Source organism: Apodemus sylvaticus, chromosome 20 (genome assembly GCF_947179515.1).
Source record: "Apodemus sylvaticus chromosome 20, mApoSyl1.1, whole genome shotgun sequence".
Taxonomy (NCBI): Eukaryota; Metazoa; Chordata; class Mammalia; order Rodentia; family Muridae; genus Apodemus; species Apodemus sylvaticus.
In genome coordinates this window covers 48,873,914-48,888,060 of record NC_067491.1, presented here as the reverse complement: position 1 = coordinate 48,888,060, position 14,147 = coordinate 48,873,914, and the positions used below count along the sequence as shown (strand labels likewise).

Here is a 14,147-nt window from a genome sequence, read left to right as displayed (position 1 = left end):
CAAAGGATGCCCACTTTCTCTGGTAGCTTGCCGGGCCCCAGCAGACAAGGGTCAACCTCTAGTGTCCACGTACTGAAGCTTGTGCCCCGGGCTGTCCTCTGCACCCTTCTAAGAGCTTACCCTGGCTTGCACTCAGCCCTCTCAGCCACACATTAAATAAATGATCCCCTCCCGGACATTTCCAAATCGCCACCCCGGAGCGATGCGCCCAGACCCGCCAGCGGCCGTCCCGGGGCATCCACGCTGACGTAGAGCTTACATGAGCACGGAAGATGAAGGCACCAGCTCGTCTCGCCCCGCGGCGCCGGCGTCCCGCACCTCCCGCGTGGATGCGAGGCCTGACGGAAGCAAACTGAGGATAAAGCGCTGCCGGTTCCCAGTGGCCCCGGGAAGCCACGCCCTGCTCAGTGGGCGGGCGAAGTGCCCGTGTCAGAATGACAAAGCAAAAATCCAGTCCCCGCGCAGCCCCGGCCACCTGTGCCCGGCGTCCCCGCAGAGCGCGAGCTCCTAATTGGACCGCAGAGCATCCTCGCTGCCCTGAACCGCCCCCCACACCCCCAACCCCGACCCCTACCCCGACCCCAGGCCGCGGCTGCCAGTCCAAGGGTAACCAGAACCCGAGGGTGGCGTGAGTAAGCCGGCCTCAGCCCTGAGGCGCTGCTGTCTACACAAGCTTGCGTTAGTCACATGAGGGACTTTAATAATATTGACTCCCGGCACCCATACAGCACAAGTTCTGATGCCCCTGGCACTGGCTGGGACCCTGCCAATTTTTTAAAAAGAATCCAAAAGTTAGTCTAATTGACTGTAAAGTCTGTGACCCATTGCCCTAAGGGAATGGATTAGTCAAGTCTGGTGATTCTCTTAAGGAAGTTCCCTGGTTTTGTTTTGTTATTTTTTTTTTAAGCTATGCCTACATCATCCTGAGTAACCATGGAAAGAAATGACTATTTCCTCTTTACAATACTTCCTCCTCGTCCTGATCGGGCTTCGGGGGAAACAGTATATTTAGCGCTCGGTAGACCACCACCAGCATCGACCAAAGAAGGCCTGTCCTCTCCTGCCTCCCCGCCTACTAAAAATGCTTGGGGAATGAATGAATGAATTGTCCAACCAGTTGGCTGGGTGACAAAAAACAAACAAACAAACTAGGTGAGAGGGTTGCTGGCTCCTAGGCCTGTAGCCACGCCTCCTGAGCGCTAAGTGACCTCCCCACATGCCTTCTAGGCTCTCCAAGGTGAAAGTAGGAAACTGGCATAAACATACACACACTGCCAGGCCGATCTGGCTGGCGGTTCACCCACACTGCCCACTGCTCACTTCGTGTGTGTGTGTGTGTGTGTGTGTGTGTGTGCAAGCAGTGCTCGATCCAGAGCAGCCCCTGATTAGTGTCAGGACTGGATACAAAGTGCCCAGCTCCAAAGTGTTCAGGGCAAAGGTAGTTAAGGACCCAGGGATACCGAGGGATGGAAAAGTTGATTACCCTGGCTTCCAAGCAAGTTCTGCGAGCTGTTTGCCTTATCTTAGGTATAAGGACAGTCTGTAAAGGAAGGTCTCGAACACCTCCTTCTTAAAAATACGGACAGCGCCACTTATTTCAAGAGTATGACAGGGTAGAAAGAGGCTCTCATATCGATAAGTTACAATAATATACTAATGCAGTGATTATAGTATTTTGATAGCTTGACCCTGAAAATGTCTTACATGGACTGGTCAGAGAGGAATCACAGTTGAGATTTTTCTTTAAAAAAAAAAAAAGATTTATTTATGTATGCAAGTACACTGTCACTGTCTTCAGACATACCAGAAGAGAGCGTCGGGTCCCATTACAGATGGTTGTAAGCCACCATGTGGGTGCTGGGAATTGAACTCAGGACCTCTAGAAGAGCAGACAGTGCTCTTTACCACTGAGCCACCTCTCCAGCCCCAGTTGAGATTTTTCTAACAACTTATTAGAAAAGACCATGGAAGGCACTTCAACTCCCCACTGCTCTAAGGATAAGCAGACTATAGCACAAGTGGCTAAAACAGCTCTCCCTGTTGTGAGGAGATGCAGAGAGCTCTCTTCTGGTCCAGTTCAATTACTGGTTAAGAGAAGAGGCTCCTCCCCTGTCCTCATAGCTCAAGATCTGTTCACTGTCTAATCAAACACCTTAAATCGCTTCAACTGTGCATGATCTTATCTTTCTTGAAAAGCAATGTAGTAGTCCGTCAACACTCATTTGACATCACCTCCTCTGGGTGGGGTTCCCACTGAGGATTAATTGTTCCTTCCCTCTCTCAGGCCCCAAGTACCTACTAATAATTGCACATCTTCTAAGTCTATCAAAACTTTTGAAAAGCAAACCCTTGTTTGATTTCTCGTCTCCACGGAATGCTCAGGAATGGATGGAAAATCCTTCTGTTTCTCAACTGTCATCTCAGCTAAGACAGACGATGGGGTCCTACTGCATCAAGAACACTAAGACATAATGGGGTCCTACTGCATCAAGAGCACTAAGACACCCACCTACAGAGAGCGCACTCGGGAACAATCACTACGCAGACCTTCATCTCTCTAGGGCCCCTTGAGATCAAGGCCAGGTTTCTCAATGTCCAGTCGAGGCAAGACCCACCCTTGTTTGGAGAAGTTTGGTTGTTTTGTTTTGTCAAAACAGGGTTTCTCTGTGTCACCATGGCTGTCTTGGAACTTGCTCTGTAGACCAGGCTAACCTCAAACTCAGAGACCCCCTTGCCCCGTGCCTCCCAAGTTCTCGGATTAAGAAAGGTGTGTGTGTGCTGCTGCCCCCAACCCACCCCCTGGCTAAGAACCATTCCTGTCAGTGCTGGCTGCCCACATAGTCTGCACCCTACTTGGGCAGCAAACCACTGTTGGAGAAACACGTGGAGAGAAGACGGTCAGGGCCACAAACCTCAAGTGTGTCCTCAGCCCCGCCCAGCAATCCTTTCTCCCTGTCATATTTCTCCAGCTGCCACAATGACTCTTCCATTTTTTTCCTTCTTTTCTCGAATTTCTAACAGCACTGCCACCTCATTTTGCCCTCGCTCGGGGAAGACACCCCTCAGTCACATCAATTTCTTGATCTGTACGTGTTCGTTTCTGTCATCACACAAACACAGTGTGCCTCTCATTGCATAGAGGCCACCACGGCATCCTTTCACAAGATGATGGCGGTGAGGTGGGTGTTGCCACGGCATCCTTTCACAAGATGATGGCAGTGAGGTGGGTGTTGGAGGAGCTCTTTGCACGCCGAAGAACAATAAAAGGAGCAGGAAGGTAGGAACAGCTAAGGATGTGCCTGTGGGAGAGATTAAAGGGAAAGGAGGCCCGCGCCAGAGGACCCGAGAGAAACAGAAGCATCACGTCACACCAGGAGCTCGCTGTACTCCAGCAGCCAAGAGGCCAGAGAGCCAGGAAGAAAAAGCAGGAAGGAATCGAAAGGCCCAGGGGAAGCCTGAAGACGGAAGCCACAAAGGCTTGGACTAGTGAGGCGACAGCTACATCTGAGGCTAAACACAGGTTTGCAAACTGTCGAATGAGAGATACCAAAGGAAGAGAAGAACCTGAAATCTATCCAGATCCAGACATCGGCCTTGGCAACTGGGTCAGTGTCAGCCTGGTACAAACCCACAGTCTGACTAGAGAGTTCTAATTTTTGATTTTCTCTCTAGATGGAGATTTCCAATAGGATATATAGATCTGGAGGTCAGAACTAAAAGTGAGCATTAGAGTGAAATCCGGGGAGTCCACTATAAACGACGATACCATACACTATATGCACTAGCTGGGCATGGTGGCACATGCCTTCGATCCCAGCGCTCGGGCACTGGAAACAGACAGAGCTCTATGGGTTCGAGGCTAAGCCTGGTTTACTAAGTGAGTTCGAAGGCAGCCAAGAGTCTCAAAAATAAACAAACTATAGGATAGAAAAGACTACAAATATTGGGGTTTTCTAGGGAGAAGAAAACCCAGCAGTGGGGTAGTGAGTGTAAAGAGGCCCTGAGCTCAGAAGGGAATCAGTTAGCAGTTAAGGCTCTTGCCTGTACTAATGCTTGAGAAGCAAGGCCAAAGCTCAGAAGTTCAAGGTTACCCTTAGCCCGGAAGTTTGAGGCCAGCCAAGACTACAGGAGACCCTGTCTCACACTGAAAGAACTGGCTGGGTGATTTAGAAGGTTAACAAATCTCCAGCCTGTGGCCTGGAGGTTCCAGTGGCACTCTGCAGGGGTCAGTGGTGGCACTCTGTGGGACAGGGACACTCAGTGGGCCTCTGGCTTTTCTCTGGGAGCCTTGAGGTAGCCGGATAAAGCCCACGCACATGTTCGAGTTATGGGAGGTAATCTTTACTCTGGGTCTACTGATTTGCAACGTTAATTACACCTCTGAGATCCCTTCACGGCAACATCTAGTGTTTAACTGAGTCAGTGGGTGACCACAGCTGGGTCAGGCTGATGAGTAAAGTTAGTTCTCACACTCTGCTAAAGATGAGGTCACTCAGGGAGTTAGTATATTTAGGGAGATGAAGGTGGCCCCGAGGTAGCCCTGAACACCAATTACAGAGAGAAAAAGGAACTGGCCCCGGGGGAAGGAACTAGAGGATGCAGGAAGAAGACAAAGATGATGTAGTGTCTCAGAAGCCAGTGGAAGGTGCTCCTGCTTACGGAGGGGTCCAGTGCTCCTTCGTTCAGTGAGAAGCAGGGAGTGGGGACACAGGATGGGACCAACAGTGCTGGCATCATCTGCTTGTATATTTGTTCCTCTAACGTCGTAATGTACCCGATCCCATGGAGAAAAGGGCAAGGTGAATGCAGAGCCACCCTCTTTAAACACTTACTACTCAGTGGGACTTTGAGGTAAAACCCAGGCTCTATCTCTAACCTCCCCTTCACTCCCCCAACCCCCCATCATTAGCCCGCCCTCAGTCCCACCTCCTCATCTAACCCAGCCCTCCCCTTCACCCCCATCATTAGCCCACCCTCTGTCCCTTTAATTACCATGCTTCCTGGCTTTGCTGACTCCCAAGGGCTCCACAAATCCAGTTCCAACCTGTCTTCCCTGAGGATGCCATCAAAGCAGCCAAGGCCTGTGAAATGTGCCGCCAGTACCAGGCCGTCATTCCGCCTGGGGATGGCACAGTTGCCATTATATTTTACCTGTGATTACTAGATCAATGTCTGCCTCCTCTAGAATAGCCGGGTCAGTCAACTCTCTTGGTGACAGAGATGTTTATCTGTGCTCCCCCACCCCTACCCCCCACCCCCTACCCCCCCACCCTGATCAGTGCACAAGAGATTACTGAGCTCTTAAAAGACAGTTTGTAGGAATATGAATCTGTTTATTTTGTTTAAATCTAATTGATTTAAACGTAAACAGCCAAAGCCATCAGGGGCTGCAATTACTATTTTCACCATGGTATACCCAGCACCTAATATAGTGTGCACTGTATAACCACTCACTAAATGTTTGTCCAAAGGTTAAATCTGTAGATTGAGGATACCACTAGTTAATTTATATACATTGTATCTTTTCCATATAGGGGAAAAATGTTTTTAACACAACCAATGTCAGGGGGGTCTCCTACAGTTCCAGAGAAGTGACAGAACATGTTTTAGCTCAAGAGGAAGCTGGAACAACAGTAACACCATACCAGTTGTCTGACTAGAATCCCGTCTTTAACCTGCCTAGGAAGTGTGGCGAATGCCCAAATGTGGTGGTTCCTAGGCCCCACTGAACACGGACGGGAAGCAGCCACCGCTGTGGCATCCCAGAGAGGGCTCCAGATCCGAGCGGCCTCAACCCAAAGCCTGGGAACAGCCAGTGGGAGCCGTCAGGACTTGGTACGTGCCGTGTGTAAACCCAGGTTGTACATGACTAATTTAGTTAGTCCTTCCAGCTCTCTGATAAGGGAAATAGTCTTGGTTTTCCCATTTTACAGACAGAAAGAACAGAGGTAAAAGGAGGTAGGTTTGTCGACCCCCCAGCTAGAAGAACAGGACCAAGGCTACCCCAGCACCTGGGCTACCTCGTGAGCAAAATGTCCCAGGAAACAATACATCTCTGTATAAAGGGAGGTGAAACAGGCAGACTAGATTCTATCTACGGATCAAAGGCAAGAAAGCGTTTGGCCCATCTCTGCACATGCTCAATGAATTCCATCAGATTCTAGAAACGAGGATCGTAGAAAGTTAAAAGAGTTTATAAAAGCAAGTAATGCTAGAGCTGGGTAAAAATTCAGGGTTCAGCTGGGCATGGTGGAGCATACCTTTAATCCTAGCACTTGCAGGGCATGGTTCAAGGTCTCTATGAGTTTTAGGTCAGCCTGAGCTACAGTAAGTTCCAGGTCAGGTAGGGCTACATAGTGAAGATCTTCTCTCCAAAATAACATAGCTAGAAAGATGGCTCAGCAGTTAAGAGCACTGGCTGCTCTTCCAGAGGGCCCGGCTTTGATTCCTGGCACCACAAAGAAGCTCATAACAAGCCGGGTGGTGGTGGCGCACGCCTGTAATCCCAGCACTCTGGGAAGCAGAGGCAGGCGGATTTCTGAGTTTGAGGCCAGCCTGGTCTACAGAGTGAGTTCCAGGAGAGCCAGGGCTACACAGAGAAACCCTGTCTCAAAAAAAAAAAACAAATCCAAACAAACAAACAAACAAACAAACAAAAAGAAGCTCATAACTGTCTATACTCCAGCTCCAGGGAATTTAATTCCCTCTTCTGGCCTCCATAGGTTCCAGGCGCACACACAGAGCTTGCATACAAGCACTCAGTCATACATAAACACTTTTAATTTTTTTCTTTAAACAACAAAGCTAATGAGTATACAGGAAGGAACAAAAATTATTAAAAGCAACATGCTAAAGATACAGAAACAGCAGGAGCTTTCTGACAAGGGCCAGAGAAGATTTTGTCCACACAGCATCCATCCTGGGAACTCTGACCATGAGGCAGCCATGACCCCACAAAGATGCCTCCCCTCAGACAACAGCCCCCTCCTTTCTCCCATCAGGTCGCCTTAGGAACCTCTTTTCTCATCTCTCACCACCTGAGGGCCTTCATGCAGGGCCCTGACAGCCTGGCCACAGCCCCTGGAGTGTCTCAGTGTCATCTCCATCCACAGATGACTAACTCCAGGCTGGATGACTGGCCTGAGATCTCACAGTGAGTCACCACTCTCTACCACACAGTATCTGCTTGAGAGGCCAGGTTTTGTTTCCCTAATGCCTGGCATCACTCCATAGAGACACACGCCAGGTTTGAATGCATCTGGTGTTTTGAGATTATATGTTCTTTTAGGTGATAGTGGGGAGAACCTTGCAGATAAGGGTGAAGGAGCCCTGACTTGAAGCACTTGCCAGAGTCTGTGGTATAAACACTTCAAGCTATCAGCCTAGGCGCCAAACCCCTGAGTGTGGAGTGATGGCTATCGGAGCTGGCTGGAGCTGGCTACCAGCTGTCTCCCTTGTGTGTCTCCTCTGGCAGCTCTGCATTCAGACCTCCCCGCATCCTCGGATGCAGACTGCTCTCCTGAGGCTCTCCTTTCACCTGCTAGCATGCTGCACTATCCCAGTTCCAAATGTGCCCTGGAAGCCGATATCCTGTTTACACGGGGCCCAGTATCCTCTTGCATAAATCTCCAGGCTGAGCCCCCGCCCTGTCTCCTTTAATTTCCTACTGACGGGCAGCATGTTCTAGTAGAGGATGAGCCAGCTTTGGAACCACAGTCTGGCCTTTCTGCTAGCAAGCTGTGTGCCCTTGGACACATCCTTGGTACATCTCTGTGCCTCAGTTTACTCATCTGTGAAGTGCTGATAAATAATATTGATGCCTCATGTGGCGGTTGTGGAATGAGGTATCGGAAGGCCTAGGAATGCGGTGGGTAATGATATTTGCATTGTATGGCGTTCTTCTGACATGGTCTGAAGCTGGAAAGCCTTCATATACTCCTTGCATGAGTCCTTCACAGTAACTATCAACAGTGTATTACATTACACTAGACCCTGTCCACAATCTAATTCAAAGGATACAATCAATCCCAGGCTATATGAAGCATGCCATTTTATTTAATTTTTTTGAGACAGTCTCACAAAGCCCAGGCTGGCCTTGAACTCGCGATGACCTTGGTTTTCCTGCCCTTGCCTCCACAGTATTGAGATTTCGGGTATGAGGGGCTGGAGAGCAAACCCAGTGTTTCCTGCATTTTGGGCAAGGGCCCTGCCGACTGATCTGGACTCTCAGCCCCAAGCTGCTTCCTACAGTGCACGCGCACTCACTCCTCAGAGCTTGTCTTTCCTGGGAGAAGAAAAGGCATTGCTTTTCTCAACTTGCCAGAAGGCCTGGGAGTGTTACACCTACATACAAGCCTCAGGTGTTCACACTAATGGGACACGCAGAAATACTCTCATGAGCTATTCACTGTCCTACTTTAGTTTTATAGGAAGGGAAATGGCTTTTTGTCTCTGTTTTGAGACAGGGTCTCCCCAGATAGTCCCCGTCCCCCTGAGCTTGTCACCTGCTCTAGTCTCTCAGGTACTGCCATCTCTGGTGGCACAGCCGGGACACCCAGCCGGAAGAGAAAAGTTCTTCATGTGGAAACCCCCTAGCTTGAAGAGCCTCAGGGGGCGTGGGCTCCATTCCAGTAAACTCTCAGATGTCTCCTCTTATAAAACTGGAGATCAATCGCGCTCACCCCAGCCAGTCAGCCACGTACTAATTACTGATGGTAGCCGGCTTTTAGGACCTCCAGATCAAAGACGTATCGTGTTGTTCTTTAAACACATCCCAAGGTACTTGACACTATGAGAGACATCTCCCTCCAGTTCCCTCCTTCCTTCAGAAAAGCCCAAACTGCATGGTCACCTGCTGAGGAGGAAGGGGGAGGGAGGCAGAAGGAGCCCAGGATCTTCCTGACAGGTAGCTAATAATCTGCTAGACCAACCCTGTGACTAGGCCAACCCTGTGACTCGGCAAGGGCAACGGAATGTGGTCATCTGGGATGACATGCCGAAGAAGGAGGCGACCGAAGTGGGGAGTGGGGGCGGGGGGCATCCCAGATGGCATCAAGGACGTTTATGACTTATTCCTGCGTAACACGAAGCTGGACCTGCCTGCTAGGCCCTGCGGTTAACGGAGACCGATCTAATGCCCAGAATACGGTAAGATTGGTTCCAGGCTGTAGCTTAGTGGTAGAGCCCAGGCCGGGCATGCGCATGATTCCAGAACACCAAACTTCTCCACTGACAGCAGATTCCCACCTAGGACTTAAGTCGCTTATCTACAGATTGAAAATGTTTATTCCATCTTTAAAACTCTTTGGAACTCTAAGCCAGTGGCCGTAGAGAAGATTCAGCTACTTGTTGTTGGTCTCGACAGGGCTCAAAGTTAATCAAAGTAGTGGATTTTGCCTTTGGCAGGAAAAAAAAAAAAAAAAACCCATGTACTCGGTCAGCTCCAACTCAGTGTGCAGAGCAGTCACTGGCTTCCTAAAAAGACAAAATGCACTCACATACAGGCAGCCCTGGAAAGCGGCTACATTTGTGTTTTGTTTTGAATTTGTTTGGGTTTTTTGGTTTCTGTTTTTTGACATAGGAGGCTCGCTGAGTTGTCTGAGTAAGTCAGTCTCCGACTGAAGCTACAGTGGCCTTTGTTCCCAGGCCTCTGCACCTGCCTTATACTTGAGATTTAAATTGGAGGCATATACGGCTCCACCCATGTGGAAACTGCTGTGCTATCTTTTCAGATGAGCCAGTCCACAGGTAAATACAAGAAGATGTTACCAGCATCCCTAACCGGACACCACGTATACAACATCCTAAAATGAAGACTTCATTTCTCCGCCTCCCCCAGTATGTATATGGCTAAGTGATGACATTTTGGCCAATAAGTCTAGGCAGGTTGTTATGTGTAACTGCCAAGAGACAGTCTTTCATGGAAGGGGTAGTTCTCGTTCACCCCTCTTCCCAGCAATGACTAGGTTGGGCACCCGCCTTAGAAAGCAAGTGGGAAGACATATGCTGCGGGATACAGGATATCGGATTTCCGGTGTCTGGCTACTGATAGCTAGACTTACTTCAGGAAAGAAAAACATGCTTGCACTACTTTAAGCCATTTTTGTCTGGGGTTGGAGGATATATGTGGCCAAGATAAACCATAACCAGAAAACTTGTGTTACACTATAAGGGATCTTAAAAGGAAGGCTGGATCTCAGGGTCTCCATCCAATGGCGTCTACTGCACAGACTTTCCCAGAGTTCTAACTCGTTCCCAGAGCTTGAGCCTTATCCGTAGATTAAGCCTTCTCCAGCCTGCACCCCCAGCTCCTCCAGACATGCGCATGCCTGGCTACTATCTCCATCGGACACCCACAGCATCAGGCATGCACATGCTAAATCAGGCACACACATGTTCAGTCATTATCTACCTCGGACACCCAAGCACAGCTACAACAAAGTCACTGTGCTGATTCCATGTCTGGGTGAATGGCACCAAGCCCAAACTCCATGGCTGCAATCTCAGCCACACCCTTCATGATTCTGTCTTCTACTAAAGTTCTCTCCCCCGGGGAAAGAGAGGGCTCGGTGCTCCTGCAGGGCCCGAGTCCCGTTTCCCAGCATGCACTTCAAGTGGTTCATGACCGACTGCCTGTCTAACACCAGCTCCAGGGAGAGCCAATCCCTCTGACCGCCGCAAGGCAACCACATTCATGTGCGCTTACCCCATACTGACACACATGCCTGCACATAGCTATAAAACATTAAAATAAGGCTAGGCGGTGGTGGTGCACACCTTTAATCCCAGGACTCAGGAGTTAGAGGCAGGTGGATCTCTGTGCATTTGAGGCCAGGCTGATCTACAGAGTGAGTTTCAGGGTAGCCAGGGCTACACAGAACAACCCTGTCTCAAAAAAACTAAAAACTAAAATCTAAATAAAAAATAAAGTATTTTTTAAAACCTTTCTTTTCAAGAGCAATCAGATCTTATCTGTCTGTATCTCCTCCTCAGTGCCTAGCACACTGAAGGATGGGAATACAAATATCAGTATTTTTCAACTCCTTTCTGTGCTCTTAACAATTTTTAAATTTCAGGTACATGCATGATTTGCCTGAATATATTTATATGCACCATGTGTGCCTGTTGCCCATGGAAGTCAGAGGAGGGCATCTGAGCCCCTGGGACTGAAATTATGAGCCGCCATATGCACTCTGACAACAGATCCAGGTCCTCTGCAACAGCGAGTGCTCTGAACCATAGAGCCGCCTCTCTGCATTTAACCACGGAGGTCTCTCCAGCCCTCCTCTGTTTTTAGTTCACTTAAAAATGAAGTGAGATTTCACAAAAAAATTGATATTAAATTTTTTTCCTGTTTTCACAAAGGATGTGGAATTCTCTGGTGTAGGAATTTCCCATGTCATTAGGCTTCTGTGAGTCACGTTTGTGAAGCCTAGTGTGGCAGGAGCAGCAGCCATGCTGTGACGGTGTACCAGGCACCGTGCTATGCTGTGACTGGGTACCAGGTACCATGCTATGCTATGACTGGGTACCAGGCACTGTGCTATGCTGTGACAGTGTACTAGGCACTGTGCTATGCTGTGACTGGGTACCAGGTACCATGCTATGCTGTGACTGTGTCCCAGGCACTGTGCTATGCTGTGACAGTGTACTAGGCACCATGCTATGCTCTGTGCACCACGCACTGTGCTATGCTGTGACGGCATACCAAGCACCGTGCTATGCTGTGACTGTGTCCCAGGCACTGTGCTATGCTGTAACTGTACCAAGCACTGTGCTATGCTGTGACTGTGCACCAGGCACTGTGCTATGCTGTGACTGTACCAAGCACTGTGCTATGCTGTGACTGTGTCCCAGGCACTGTGCTATGCTGTGACTGTACCAAGCACTGTGCTATGCTGTGACTGTGCACCAGGCACTGTGCTATGCTGTGACTGTGCACCAGGCACTGTGCTATGCTGTGACTGTGTCCCAGGCACTGTGCTATGCTGTGACGGTGTACCAGGCACTGTGCTATGCTGTGTGACTGTGTCCCAGGCACTGTGCTATGCTGTGACTGTACCAAGCACTGTGCTATGCTGTGACTGTGCACCAGGCACTGTGCTATGCTGTGACTGTACCAAGCACTGTGCTATGCTGTGACTGTGTCCCAGGCACTGTGCTATGCTGTGACTGTGTCCCAGGCACTGTGTTATGCTGTGACCGTGCACCAGGCACTGTGCAGGTGTTTTATATGCACTCTCCTCCCATTCCATGCTACAGATGAGGAACTAAAGCTCGCGAGCCCTCGGCTAGTGACTGTGACTAATGACCACGCAGAGCAGGACTCGGTCACTTAAGTGTAAGAGAAGGCTCTCCCTGCTGGTTTAGTAGTACAAGGCTAGCTGACTACGGTACCTACTAAATAAAGTTCATACCATGAAAATCTTCATCTAAATCTGCCCAGTTCACAACTAAGCAGCCGGAGAAGGGGCATTAATTACTGCAGTATATACAATATGACCTTAATTTGAATCTAACAGGTCAACCACACTCAGTGGTAGAGCACTTGCCTGCCACGCACAGGTTCCTAGGTCTGGCCCCCAGCACCACAGGAAGACTAAACAAGGAGAATAACCTAAGTGGGTCACACTACTTCCTCTGGCATGAACTGACCCTGGAGGTGTATGATCTAGCCGTGTATTGTCTTTGTTCTACTTAAGAGCATCCTTTTCAGAAATACGAAGGCTGCTTTCAGCCCTACTCCTGGTACATTTTTGGAAAACAGAAATGTGCCCAAGAAGAGAAAGATATGTATATACTTATGTGAGTATTATGTAATCACTGATATCCACCCTCTCTTCATCCATTTATATAAGAGCAGAACATACACTGGAAAAGCAGAGGCAGGAGGATGACTGTTTGAGTCCAGCCTGGGCTACAAGAGGCCAGCCTAGGCTATAATGTGAAACAGCGTCTCAAAAACCAAAAAATGAATAAGTGAAAATAAAGAGCAGAGCACACGCCAGAGGCCCCAACTAGTGTAGCAGTTATGTCCATGAACAATACCGAGACAGGAGTGTGTGTGTGCGTGTGTGTGTGCGTGTGTGTGTGTGTGTGTGTGTGTGTGTTGGAGTTAGTGCACACACCCTGACCAGCACTTGTGAGCATCCTGGACTCCTGAGGAATAGTCCTCAGCGGTCAGTCCCAGCTGTCTTGCTGGGTATATAACCTTGATTGACTTATTTAACTCCTGCAGTCTTTCCTTCTCCGTGACAGGGAGGTGACGGCTTCACAGAACTCACTAACTCAGTCCTTGCTTACTGAGTTTACAGCAGGGCTCCCGGCCATCACTGTTTAAGGTGTCTGTTGCTAGTACTCCATGAGGAACATGAATAATTAGAAATAATGAAATGGAATAGAACACAGATCTATTGTCTCTAATTGTATCTATTGTATCTCATTGTATCTGTTGTATCTCATTGTATCTATTGTCTCATTGTATCTATTGTATCTCCCTGTATTTCATCAATGATCCCCAAAACACAGCTTTCCTCCTCTCAAGCTATCGAGCAGTAACACATAGACGCCTATTATTTCTTGCTGCACACTAAGTGCCAAGAGGGTATTGACCTTCCAGGGTTAGTAGCTACAGACCAGCTTAAAGGCTCCAGAACTGCAGAAATGTTCATACGCAGATTTATAAAGCCACCCTAGGGATCTGTTCCAAGAAAATAATCCTCAATACAACCAAAAAAAATCTATATAAAATAAAACTACTTCTTACCTGTTACTCTATCATGTGAAAAAGAAAATCACATAAACTGGGCAGGTTGGTACACATCTGTGCTCACATCTGCAATCTCAGGGCTTGGGAAGCTGAGGCAGGAGGATTGAAAGCTCTATGTGGTCTTGGGCTATACAGTGAGGACCTGTCTCAAAAACAAATGCAAGGGCTAGACAGTTAGTTGGCTCAGTGGCCCAGGACACTTGCTGCTCTTCTAGAGGAAGGACTTATTCTAAGTCCCCATGTTGGGTGGCTATGGCTGCCTCACTGTATCTCCAGCGCTAGGAGACCTGATACCTTCTTCTCTCCCTCCCCGCCTTGGGGTACCTGGATGCTCTACACATAGTTCACACCCAGAGAAGCAGGTACAAGTGTGCACATG

The 14,147-nt window shown here is 48.9% G+C and overlaps 1 protein-coding gene across 3 annotated transcripts in view; it reads right to left on the bottom strand.

Annotated features, from left to right (window-relative positions):
* Nucleotides 1–378, bottom strand: part of Txnrd1 (thioredoxin reductase 1) — a 39,679-nt gene extending 39,301 nt beyond the window's left edge. The window contains exon 1 of one of the 3 annotated variants that reach the window (XM_052165005.1): nt 260–378. The gene's annotated coding sequence lies outside the window, so the exon portion shown is untranslated. The remainder of the gene's footprint in view (nt 1–259) is intronic. The other 2 variants (XM_052165003.1, XM_052165002.1) reach the window with 2 other exon arrangements.
* Nucleotides 379–14,147: the final 13,769 nt, after the last annotated feature.